Here is an 11466-nt window from a genome sequence, read left to right on the forward strand (position 1 = left end):
TTTGGGGAAGGGCCAGAAGTCCCACAGCACCAGATCTGGTGAACGATGCAGATGAGGACCCACTGTAATGTGTTTAGTGGCCTGCCTTTCCATTGGATGGCTCGTAGCAGCAGTGTCCACTGTGTTTTCTGTTTTTATTTTTTTTTAACTACATCCAGTAAAGATGCTCAGTAAAGGGGACTTCCACGATTGTTTCAGAAGGTGATCATAATGATGGGATAAGTGTGTTCAAAGTGAGGAGGAATACTGGGGGGCATGGTTCGTGGCAATGTTTACTGTAATTAATTTTAAAATCACTTAATATCCACCATTGCATTCAATTGCAAGTTGTAAGCATGAGGATCTATTTCCAGATGATCAGTGAATCCAGAGGTAGATCAGTCATGGTCATGGCTTCCCATGAGAGAGCCAGACTGAGGGGGCAAGTAGCTGTACTATCCCGTGGAATGTGGGAATGACCAAAAACAGAGCAGACTGCAAAGGAGGAGGGGTAGAGCTCAGATGGGGGTCAGGGAAGGCTTTGATGGAAGAGACGATACGAGATAGAACAATTGCCAACGTCATGACTATTTTGATGACTATCACTAAAGCCAACTTTACTGAGGTTTCAAGTATTCCCAATACTGTTTTGCCCTTGCTTGTTATCTTAGTTCCTCTTTATGAGAATCTTCTTAACTAGTATCATTTTTGTAGATGAAGAAAGTAAAGCTCTGAGAGGTTAAGTAACTCTCCTCACACCACCCAGGAAGTAAATAACTGCAGTCCATGATTTCTGCGCAGGTATGGAGGTGGATAATCTTAGCAGGAAATAAAGAGGGACAAATTGACATGGAAGAGCAGAGCATAATTTTGATAGAATGAGAGAGCTGTGGGAGGGAAGGTCAGCAAGGGGCTTGATTTGTCCTGGAGCCTGGAGAGAGCCCAGAAGCACTTGAGTAGGACAGCGATGAAACCAGAAGCAGGCTCTTGGAAGAGAAACGACTGCAACCGCTGGATGGACTGCAGGGAGGACTGGGTGGAGATGGGCAGAGCTGAGGCCCACCTAGGTGGGCAATAACCTCAGTGAGAGGCAATAAAGCTGGAGCTGGGGGCACACATGGGAAGGAAGGACAGGGGAGCAGCCCAGTACCAATGGCTCAGTAATAAAAGAATAAGTGTGAAAGGACAGTCTGCGTTCTGGTGTTGTGACAGCTTTCCCGCCACTCGGGCCTCATGTCACGAGGCGGCTGCCACTCTTTCCTTGTTTTCCATGAGCAGTGCACCTTAAAATTAGAAGCCTTTGTGCCCATCCAATTTGTAATTTTTCTCAGTCATTCTTGTTTCCCTACTCCCCAAACCTCAAAAAAGCAGAATTAAATGAATCATAGAGTTGTTTTAATGGAATCAGGATCTGAAGGAGAATACCTGGGTGGAACCAGAGAGAGGATGCTCTGAGTCATCAGCCACCCTCGGAGATCAAGCATGAGATGGATCAGAGAGACAAAGAGGGAGGGTGAGGAACATGGGTGTCCAGTGACCGCGTGGTGTGGGGATGTCAGACTTGCCTCTCAGAAGCTCTCTGCTCCTAGAACCCTGGGGAGCCTCCTATGATGACTGCAGCCAAAGCCAAAGTGGACACTGCCAAGGTTTTTGACTCATCCAGAAGAGGTTAGACTCTGGTGACGATTTTCTTCCTTGGTACTTCCAGAGGGCAGCTTGGATGACAGAGCAGGACAGAGTGGTTTCCCCAGGGTTACCTTTCCCAGGGGGAGTGCCATTCCCATGGTACTGACAGAAGGGGGCTCTAGAGTCCGTAATCATACCTGTGAAGGCCAGGCTGGGCGTGTACCTGAGACTCCGCTCCCATTCTTGTAGTTTCTTACATTCACAAACACAGTACTTATTACATGCCAAGCACAATAAAAGTTTTTTTAATCTTACTTCATTCTTCCAACAGTCTTAGAAGGCAAACACATGACCCTGTTTTACAGATGAGAAAACTGAGGCACAGAAGATGTGACATCACAGGTCCCAAGACCTCACTGTAATCAGTAGGACCAAGATTTGGTCCCAGGCAGTTTGGCTACTGAGTCTAGACTCAACTCCTGGCCTCTGTCACTCCTTGTCTGAATTTTTTCTCTGAGAATCTGGTATTGCTTGTGAAAGGAAGATCAGAGCAATTCATTCCTAATGTTGGACACACTTCAGAATCTTGAACTCGCGCTTTGGAATTAGTCAGTGGTTAGGCTGTGACCTTGAAGTACACTGTTCTGTATGCTTTGGTGTGAGACAAGTTCACTGGGTTGCAGCAGTGGCCACATATCAACCCAACAACAAGTTGAATGGGTCTGCTGACCCATGGCAGGACCTACGTCTTCCATGGGGCACTCAGTGAGTCTCTATTAGTTGGCAACTTCTGTTTGATTAGGCTGTAAAAACAGTGCTTGGAAGGTTAAGTAACTTACACAAAGTCACATCGTACACAGTGGAGTTGGGCATTTGTCCCAGAGTCTACCGGTCCCCATGCTCACAGATACTACAGACAAGGTTAGGCTCTGCGTGTATCATGTATACTTGAGTTTGTTCAGTCCTGATATTCTGTACGAAAGTATGGGACATTCATCAGCCATCTCTCGAAGGCCAGCTCTGTGAGCACAGAGCTCCAGGGCTGGGTTCCTGGTAAGGTACTGCGTGACTTCAGTGGGCATTTGAGGAGTGAATGTATGGAGGAGTGACTGGGCTCTGTACAGCAAAGGAACAGAGATGGAAATATACAGAGGCAGAATGGGTGGGCTCAGTGGAGCATGACCAGTGCCCTGCTCGAGACAGCCCAGAGATAGAGATCTTCACTGAGAGTCAAGGCTTTGGCTCTTAGTTCAAATGTTGCAATATGGCGTATGATCTCCCTGTGACAAGTTAAGCACGTTCTGGTCTCTCCATTGCGAAGCCCACATTTGAGAACATCTGCTGAAGGCTGGCCTCCAGATTCTTGCTGCTAGAGCTTTAAGAGCTGAATCTAGTATCACCAAGTCTCAGGGAGGCTCCAGCCAGCCTTTTGCCTCTCTGGGTTGGAGTTTTCTCGTCTATCCAATTGGGGGTTTGATTAAGTCCCTCTCCAGTTATTATGTCCCCACTGAAATTTTCCTTTGCAGAGAGAACGTACAGGACTTGCCTCTCCTATGTCCTGTGCATCCGGGATCCTGTTATCAGCCAGCGAGATGTATCATTAGCAATTCCAATGGCAATACCTCTTGGTGCATTCTCAGATATTCGTGTTTTTTGTCCTGGTAAAATATTCATATTTTACTCAGTACTTAAAGACATCATTAATAATAAGATTTTAAGGCTTGGGACTGGTTTGTGGAAGAAAGATTAATTTTAATTACAGTTGACAAATGACAAGACTCCCTTGCCCTTTGTCTCATTTGATTCCTCTACTAGTAGGTCCTGTCACTTGCCAGGGCAGGTGGGAAGGGTGCTATGAGTATAAAATGAGGTTGGAGAAAGGCATGTGGTTGCAGCTCTGTCCTCATCTGGGGAACTTCTTTCTTGCCTTCTTTTTATACAGGAGCAGGTTGATGAGACATTTCCAGAACTTCTCTGGCTTTAACTTTCCCCAGATGTAGGTGTGATGAGCTATGTTCTACGGAGAACAGGACATCTGGAATCCACAGCAGTCGGTTCATAAGTAGCACCTCCAGTGTCTGCATTGCCAGCCTGTCCTGAGAGGGGCAGCACAGAAGTTAAGATTTTTTTTTTTTCATTTTCCTGACTAGGACACAGAGAGTCAGAGATGAAGTGACCGCACTATGGCACAGCCTGCAACTGGGTAGAATGGCGGAACTGGGCTTTAAACTGCAGACCAAGATGGCTGAACCTGCTCATGGGGTTCCTGGAACTTCTTGGTCTGGCTTTTCTTGAGATTCCCAGGAGGCTCAGGACCAGGCTAGTTCTCAGAGTGCCGTAGCTGAGCTCTGGGGTGCCTCCTCCACTCTTGCAAGACAGGGATACCCCAGCCCCACAAATGCAAGCCCCTCCAAAACTCTGCTACCTCCCTCTCCCCAGCTACCTTGCTCACAGCAGGCAGCACTCTGCTAGGTGTTCTCTAACCTTCCTAACTCCTTCTTGTCCTTTCCTCCCATCCCCTATAGGGGGCTGACCTTTACGGATGTGGTGGGTCCTCTTGTCCTCTAACTCTTGGCTGTGGTCAGTGAAGCACTAATTAGACAGTTGGATGTTGGGAGAGTGGTGGCTATTTCTTCCCCCAGGGCCCCTTTTGCTGGTTCAGGCTGGCAGTGGCTGCTCCCTCTGTGAAAGCCCGTAGCTGCTATTGGGCAGCACTTTCCTACAGGTTACTGGCACATTCCAGACTCTGGAGACTGCCTCTCTCTTTCTCCTTTCTGGCCAGTGAGGGGTAACAGCTCCCAGTTATTGTGAGCCTCAGTGCTCTGCACCTCTGTAAACCACTGAGGTCTTCTCTCTCCTCTTGCCTTCTTCCAGCATGTCCTCTGCTTCTTGCCAGACCATGGGTGACCCCTTTGCTTCTAGTCATTCATTTCCTAAGGACAATTATGACCCCACGTTTTACATCTGAAGGTCTCTCTATACTGCTTCTTGTGATTTTTAACCACAGACCCAATAGCAAGCTAGAGGGAGAAGTAAATGATTGTGGTTGCATGGGGGTGTTGTAAAGGGCACTGAGTTTTGCTCCCACTAAGAAGGTGAACTACTTACTATCTGTGTCATCTTAACAAGTTATTTGACCCTTCCATAGGTATGATTAAGAATAGTTTGTGCCTTGTCTTTCTTATGTGCCTCTTGGCAAGATCAAAAGAGGCTAAGCCAGAGCAAGTACTCTGGGACTGCTGACACATTTTCTGAGCTGTAGGTGTGACTGTTTTTGTTTTTATCATACACGACATTCAGACAAAATCCTCCAAAGGCCATGCACGGCATTTTCCAATGCACTCAGATTTCCCTGTCACCTCTGTTCCTCCTGGATCAGGAGATCTGGCATTTGTGGAATCCAAGATGAATGTCCAGGGAGGGTTGGCTAAGCATGGATCCACATGGCAGAGCTAAAAATACTCTTGACCTCAGCGGGAGCATCTCAGTCCCTGAAGGAAGTGGACCTCGGAGACAGAGGGTATATGAGGAGAATGACCTCCATCAGTGGGGTTAGGAGAAGGCAGGAAGAAGGTGGCTGTCACAAGGACTTCCTATTAAGGACCAGCACACTGGCAGCTCCCCCACCCCATTCTTGGTTTGTTTCTCTTCTGTGTGTGTTAGTTATAGTAGGAGGCAGGGGTGGGGTCAGGACTGACCTGAACCTTTTGTACTTTTCTGATAGAGTGAAGTCTATGTCTTAAAGCTCTTCCTCACGGCCAGGCCTCTTAGGAATTTCCCCAGTCTGCCAGTGGAAATGATAGACACCTAGATTCAGAAGGAGGTAATCTTAGAATCTTGATTTAGAGTCAAATGTAGAAGCTGACTTTAGCCCAAGGAAGCAGAATTCAAGAGCTTTGACTCCTTACCTTCAGGGATGGAGGTGGGAAGACTCTTACTGATAGGGAACTGTCCCAGTGACCATTGGTTTTCCAATTATAATTCAGAGACCTCCAGACTCCCATTACTTATAGATCAGTGGCATTGACATCAACTAGAAACTTACTCAAAATGCAAGATTTCAGGTCCTGTCCTAGACCTCTATATCAGAACCTGCATTTAATCTGATCCACAATGTGTTCATGTGCATATTAAAGTTTGAGAAGAATTATTCTAGAATTCCTCTGAAGTCTCTAAGGGGTCACCAATGGAAGGCTGCCACTTGTACAATGGAGTCCTATAAAAGGCTGCATCTGAAAAAGGTCTCCCTTTGCATTTAGAAAAATATAAAAAAAAAAATTGAAACTGAGATGATCTTTCCCTTTCTCTGGTAGAGAAGGAAATACTGCTGATATTCGAAGCCTGTCTCCCTTCCCAGGGCCAGGTGCCACATTGCCCTGCCTTGTGCATTAGCCCCATGGATACCTGTGTCCTTTGTGCCCAGCACAAGGCTCACACAGGGAAGGGCTGCTCCATCCGTGAAGGGTTGACTGTGTTAGGAGACTGATGGGACCTTAGATTATTACTAGCCTTGAGCTTAGACTCTTGGTAGGGCTGCTTGGTGAGATGCTGATGATATCAAAAAGCCCTGTTGTGATCTGGGAGTATAGGACTCAGCTTGGTTGGCTGAGTGGGGAGGGCAGAAGGGTGCAGAGCTTCTTCCTCTGTAGGTGGAATTATGCAGGGAGCTTAGTGTTTGTTGTATGAGGAACATCCTGGCAGGATCGGAAGGAGCGCCAGGAGCTGAGAAGAGATAAGCCTGCTTCCAGCTGGGATCTGGGCACAGCCCGGTGGCAGCAGGTTTCAGGATTTCCAGAGGGAGTGCTTGGCGGCTCTCAGCAATGTCTTTTGAGAGCTTCAGTTTGCTACCATTATAAATAACTGTGATTTGCATTCCTTTTGCATGCAAACCTGGAGGAGCTCACAGTGTTCACTATCAAATCCCTTTGGCCCAACCTCACATAAATTCCCTTGTAGGCGACATTCATGGCTTCCGTTTTATATAAGGGGAAACTGAGGCTCTAAGAAGCCATACATCAGGGATGAACTAAGACTGGCAAACTCAAATACCAAGTACCTGAGCACAGCCTTGGACCTCTCCAGATGCTGGCTTCAGAATCCTCTTGAGTAAATTCTATCCTATCCTCATCCTGCATCCCGCTCTGCTCAGATCACCCCCCCGACCCACTGCCTGCCCTGGACCCTCTGGGCCCTCTGATTTGGGGAGCATGTTCCCTTCTCTACTCTTCTTCCTCTACACTCCTGGATATGCATCTTTGCCTCTTCCTGTGTGACATAGCTGCCCTCCTTTCCGTAGATTTGAGTTATCTGGCCATATACTCTGCTGCCACCTGCCTAGCTTTCAAACCTTTTAAGACAGGAGTGTCTTAAAAGAGCTCCAGCTTCTTGGACCCCAGCACAGAGCTGTCATCTGTGTAATGATGAATTAACAGAAGATCAGAACATATGAGCTAGTGGTTGAAACAAGGAGAGATTCTGTATCTATAGAACTCATCAGTGAAAGGGCCATGCCGCTCAACCCTTGGGAGAGTGGAGGACCCACTCTAACGAGGTTTGAATTACAAGCTGCAGTTCCCTAAGACAGAACTTTCTGGAGTTAGAGAGGCCTTAAAGAATATAATCAGGCCTGGTTCATGATGACACAAGATACTTGGGCTCTCTAAATCTTAGTTTATTAAAATCCTGAAAATATGAGGACACTAAGATAATTTGCCACCTGGATTGATAAGAAGAAGAAATAAGGAGAGGTACGATTGAACTGTTTTTTATTGGAGGATTGGCACCTACAAGACCTTTGATGATTTTAAAAGAGTAGCTAGTAGGAGGAATTAACCTTTCTGTCCCAATCTTACCAAATAGTGCCTGAGGCAGAGGAGAGAAGGAGACAGGAAACCCCATTTTTAGAACTGATACTTTCTTTTGAAAATGTGAATACTCTGGATCTTAGGAAATGCTTATCTAGGATTCCAAACACAATGATTTACAGAAATAGTGAGTAATCCAGCCACAGTCCAACTCTTCCTTCATTCCAGTTATGTAACTAATTGGACAATAATTCAAGGGACTTAGGTCCTTGAGCCATGGTCTCCAGTCTGGAGATCTTCATCTGGGAAAGCCAGTGGAGTGTGCAACAGCAAGAAATAGGAAACAGAGTGAGCCACTCTCTTCCCTTCATTGAACTGGGAGCCCAGCACTGCTCTGGTGTGATCGGGATGCTCAAGGCAGCAGATCTTTCATTCTTACACCACGAGAGGCACCTGGATAGAGGCAGAGGTGTCTGACCACAGAGGGAGGCAGCTGAAGTTAGGAACGTCCGACCCTTTAGATACTGGAAGCCTGAGTTGTGAGGGAGCTCTTTGAGGGTGCCTCTCCCTTCTGCCTGTTCCATCTATTCTATGTCGTGATCTTCAATGTCGCTACTTATTAGTTGCTGCAAAGTGCACCCTTGGTAATTCTTTCCTTGGCACACACAAGAATCTGGACTATTTCGACCAATGCGGCTGTAACAAGTGTAGAGGAGAAGGACCAGCTGAGGTCTTCAGGGTTTTGCTTTAGCCTCTGCCTCTGCCTCTGACTATGGACCTTCCATTCCCTCATGGGAATTGGGCCTCTACTTCCTCGTCTGTCAAACGAGAGTACTGGACTGGATGCTTTGCAGAGTCAGAGAAGCTGAGAGATGGAAGGTCTTACTGCTTAGCAGAGGCAGGCAAGCAGTGCTGCCATCTTCTCTGTTCTGATTTTCCAAACCACCAACTCCCAGGACTCTTGATGATACCAGGGTTGGGTCGGTTTCCTCTTTTCCTCCTGATTGGCACCACTTTTCTAGGGTTCAGTCGTCCGAGTCCTTCTCGCATGGCTCCCTGTAAGAGTAAAATGTGGTAGGATCGAGTCCAGAATGTGTCCACCATACAAAGCCTGGCGAGGACCCTGTTCCCCTCCCTCCACTACTTCCTTTCCTACTCTTTGTTCCAGGCTTTCTTTTGGTTTCACCTTCTGAGCAAGCCTCCAGGGGAGGGCCTGGAAGGCTTAGAGAGAGCTGTTGCTCTCTGGGGACTCCAACGTGGGAGTACTGACGACAGAGACACTGCCCTGGAGCAACCTAAGCCAAGTGTGACAGTGAGACTTCTGAGCTGCATGGCTGACCTGGTCTGATGGGTTGAAGACAGGTAATTGGGCAGAAAGTCACGCACCTGGAAGATAAAGTGATAAGCTTGCAAAAGGAGTGGGGGCAGGGTAAGGCAGTGGGAAATGTGCAATGAAAATAGGTGCATGAGCTATGGAGAATTAGTTAAGGAGACGGGGAAGAGTTTAGGCATCTGTGTTGAAACCTTTCTCACGCCCATTCCTTCCCTCCATCTCCATCGCCACCACCCTCTCACTTCTCACTTTGGAGGTTGCAAAAGCCTCCCGACTGGTCTCCCTGCTCCAGTCTCCTCCTGCTCCAGTCCACCCCACCTGGCTCCCAACCTTCCTGTTTAGCCGTTTTCTTCCATGCTCTCATCTGAGCATGTAGCGCTGCAGTACGGGTGAACTACTGACTCTTGCTGGTCCTGTACTTTTCCATCTTCAGCCTTTGCTTGTTTTTTTTGTCCCCCCCCCCGCCGACACCCCACTCCTGTTCAACTCTCTCAGCCCAGCAAGTGCAAGTCCAACTTCCTCCTTTCAGGTCCACTTCAAATGATGCTCACCCTGTGACCTTTTTCCGATCCTACGATCCTACCTTCATCCCCTTTCCCTAGGGGAGTGACCTCATATTCCCTGGATGGAATGGTTTGGTTTTCTACTTTAGGGCATTTATTGCCACTTACTTGGTAGTATAGCAATTTATCTGTGTGTCTTACCTCCCCTGCTAGACTGGGATCACCTTGCAGTTAGGAAAACAGGATCACTTTCAAGTTCGTATTCCTCAGTACCTTTGCTGCCATTTAGTTATTTGATGCATTAATACATGAAGGACTGCTTGTTGAGACAGGAGACAGAGGAGCTCTGGCAGCTCGGCTTAGAATAAAATTAATACAGATTAAACTGATGGAGGTGTATCTTACGAGAAATGCAAATAAATACATTCAAAGAACTGTGGATCAGAAAGAAAAGAACTCAGCCAGGGAGTGCAACCCAGGGGACCTAGAAAGTAGGTACTAGGGAGATGGAGGTGTTTGTTTTATGCTTGGTAACTGGAGAAGTCAACAGAAGCTGGAAGGAGCCGCTTAGGGTGGGACCCAATGAATCATAAAGCTTCTCTTTAACCCTTAAATATCACTGCATATCTTCCCCAAGATAGAAGTCACAGGAAAGAAAAGTGCCCGAGACCTCAGTGAGCCTCAGGAGCACTGAATTAACTCACTTTAGTGTTTGCTTCAAGCCAGGCCAGTGAAGATTATCAGCAAAGGCAACATACAGTTCTTGCTCCCAAAAGTTCACAGCCCACTTGGAAAAAGATGACTGTGTTCCAAACAATCCAGACTCAGCACACTGTCAAATGTGCCTTCAGAATGTATAAAACATGGAAGGAAGAGAACACAAATATTCCAAACAGGGAAGTGGGAACAAGGATACACTGGGGGACAACATATGGAGAATAGGTTTTAGATGCAGCGACTTCACTTGTGGGCCAGGCTCTCTCCAGCCTCCAGAGTGGGCTGAGAGGAGCCACAGATTGAGTTAAAGTGGGAGGTTGGCCAAGGTGGACAGTAATGTTCTTTTGTGCTAAGACCACTGTGCACTGATGATGAGTGTCTGTATAGTAGAGTAACTGGGGAATCCCACACTGTTTATTATGTGTCTATCCGTGTGTGTGTGTGTGTGTGTGTGTGTGTGTGTGTGTGAGAGAGAGAGAGAGAGAGAGAGAGAGAGAGAGAGAAAGAGAGAGAGAGAGAAAGAGAGAGAGAGAGAGAGGGGGAGATTGAAAAAGGAAGGCTAAACAGAACCATAAAGCAGAAAACTCCTCTGAAGATAGATAGCAATTGTCTCTCATCTAAACCCAGTCCTACCTGTGGACTTGAAAGCAGGGGTGAGACCCGACGGCAGGAAAGGAAAGGAAGCCCTGTCTGGCTCACTCCCTTGGCTTAGGGAATGTGAAGGCTAACAAGAACGGGAGGACTGAGGACCTTGGCTCATTGGCAGACCTTGCTTATTCACCGCTCCATCTGCGTAGATAAACCGGAGCAGTCAGCAGTCAGAGTAGGCAGCTGCACTTACCGAGCTGCGTGGACAGACAGATTCTCCACAGGTAGCCCGGAGAAGCCCTCGAAGCTGCTCTCTTCCACTAGCACCCATACTCCTCGGGGCAGGGTGCGAGAGCATAGGGAACATGAGTGGGAGGGACTGTCAGAGAGGAAGGGGGTCCTGGGTGTCTACACCAAGGGACATAGAAATCATAAAGGGCTTATTGGGTACGAAAGAGTAACTGGTAAGACTGTACTGAAAACTGCATCTCTGACTTGAAGGCTGTGGTGTATTCTGTCTCATGGCAAAACTATAACGGAGGAGAGGGACAGAGCCTGCACATCTAGGGGGAAGAGCCTCTGAACCCCACAAACAGGTCGGAACTCAGTCTTTTAGTTCACTCATGCAAGCTTTTGGGGCCATAGGAAGTTCAGAGGGGAAATACGTTTTCTATGAGAAAGAATTTCCCAATATCCCTGAAATTTTCAAGTTGCCTTTGTCGCTGCAGTTGTTTGTTTAGTGTTATCCTCTTAAATCTCTTCGATGTTACATCTTTGGGCAGAGAATTAAAAGTCACTTTTTTTTTTTCCTGAAGGTTTTGAGTGGTGAAAACAAAACAAAAACAAACCAAACATTACAATTTATTTGTGTCACAAATTTTAGTTAATATTTTTGAAAGGATTAAAGTTTATTTTA

The sequence above is a fragment of the Fukomys damarensis genome, unplaced genomic scaffold (assembly GCF_012274545.1).
Source record: "Fukomys damarensis isolate Sample0158 unplaced genomic scaffold, DMR_v1.0_HiC HiC_scaffold_12, whole genome shotgun sequence".
Lineage (NCBI taxonomy): Eukaryota > Metazoa > Chordata > Mammalia > Rodentia > Bathyergidae > Fukomys > Fukomys damarensis.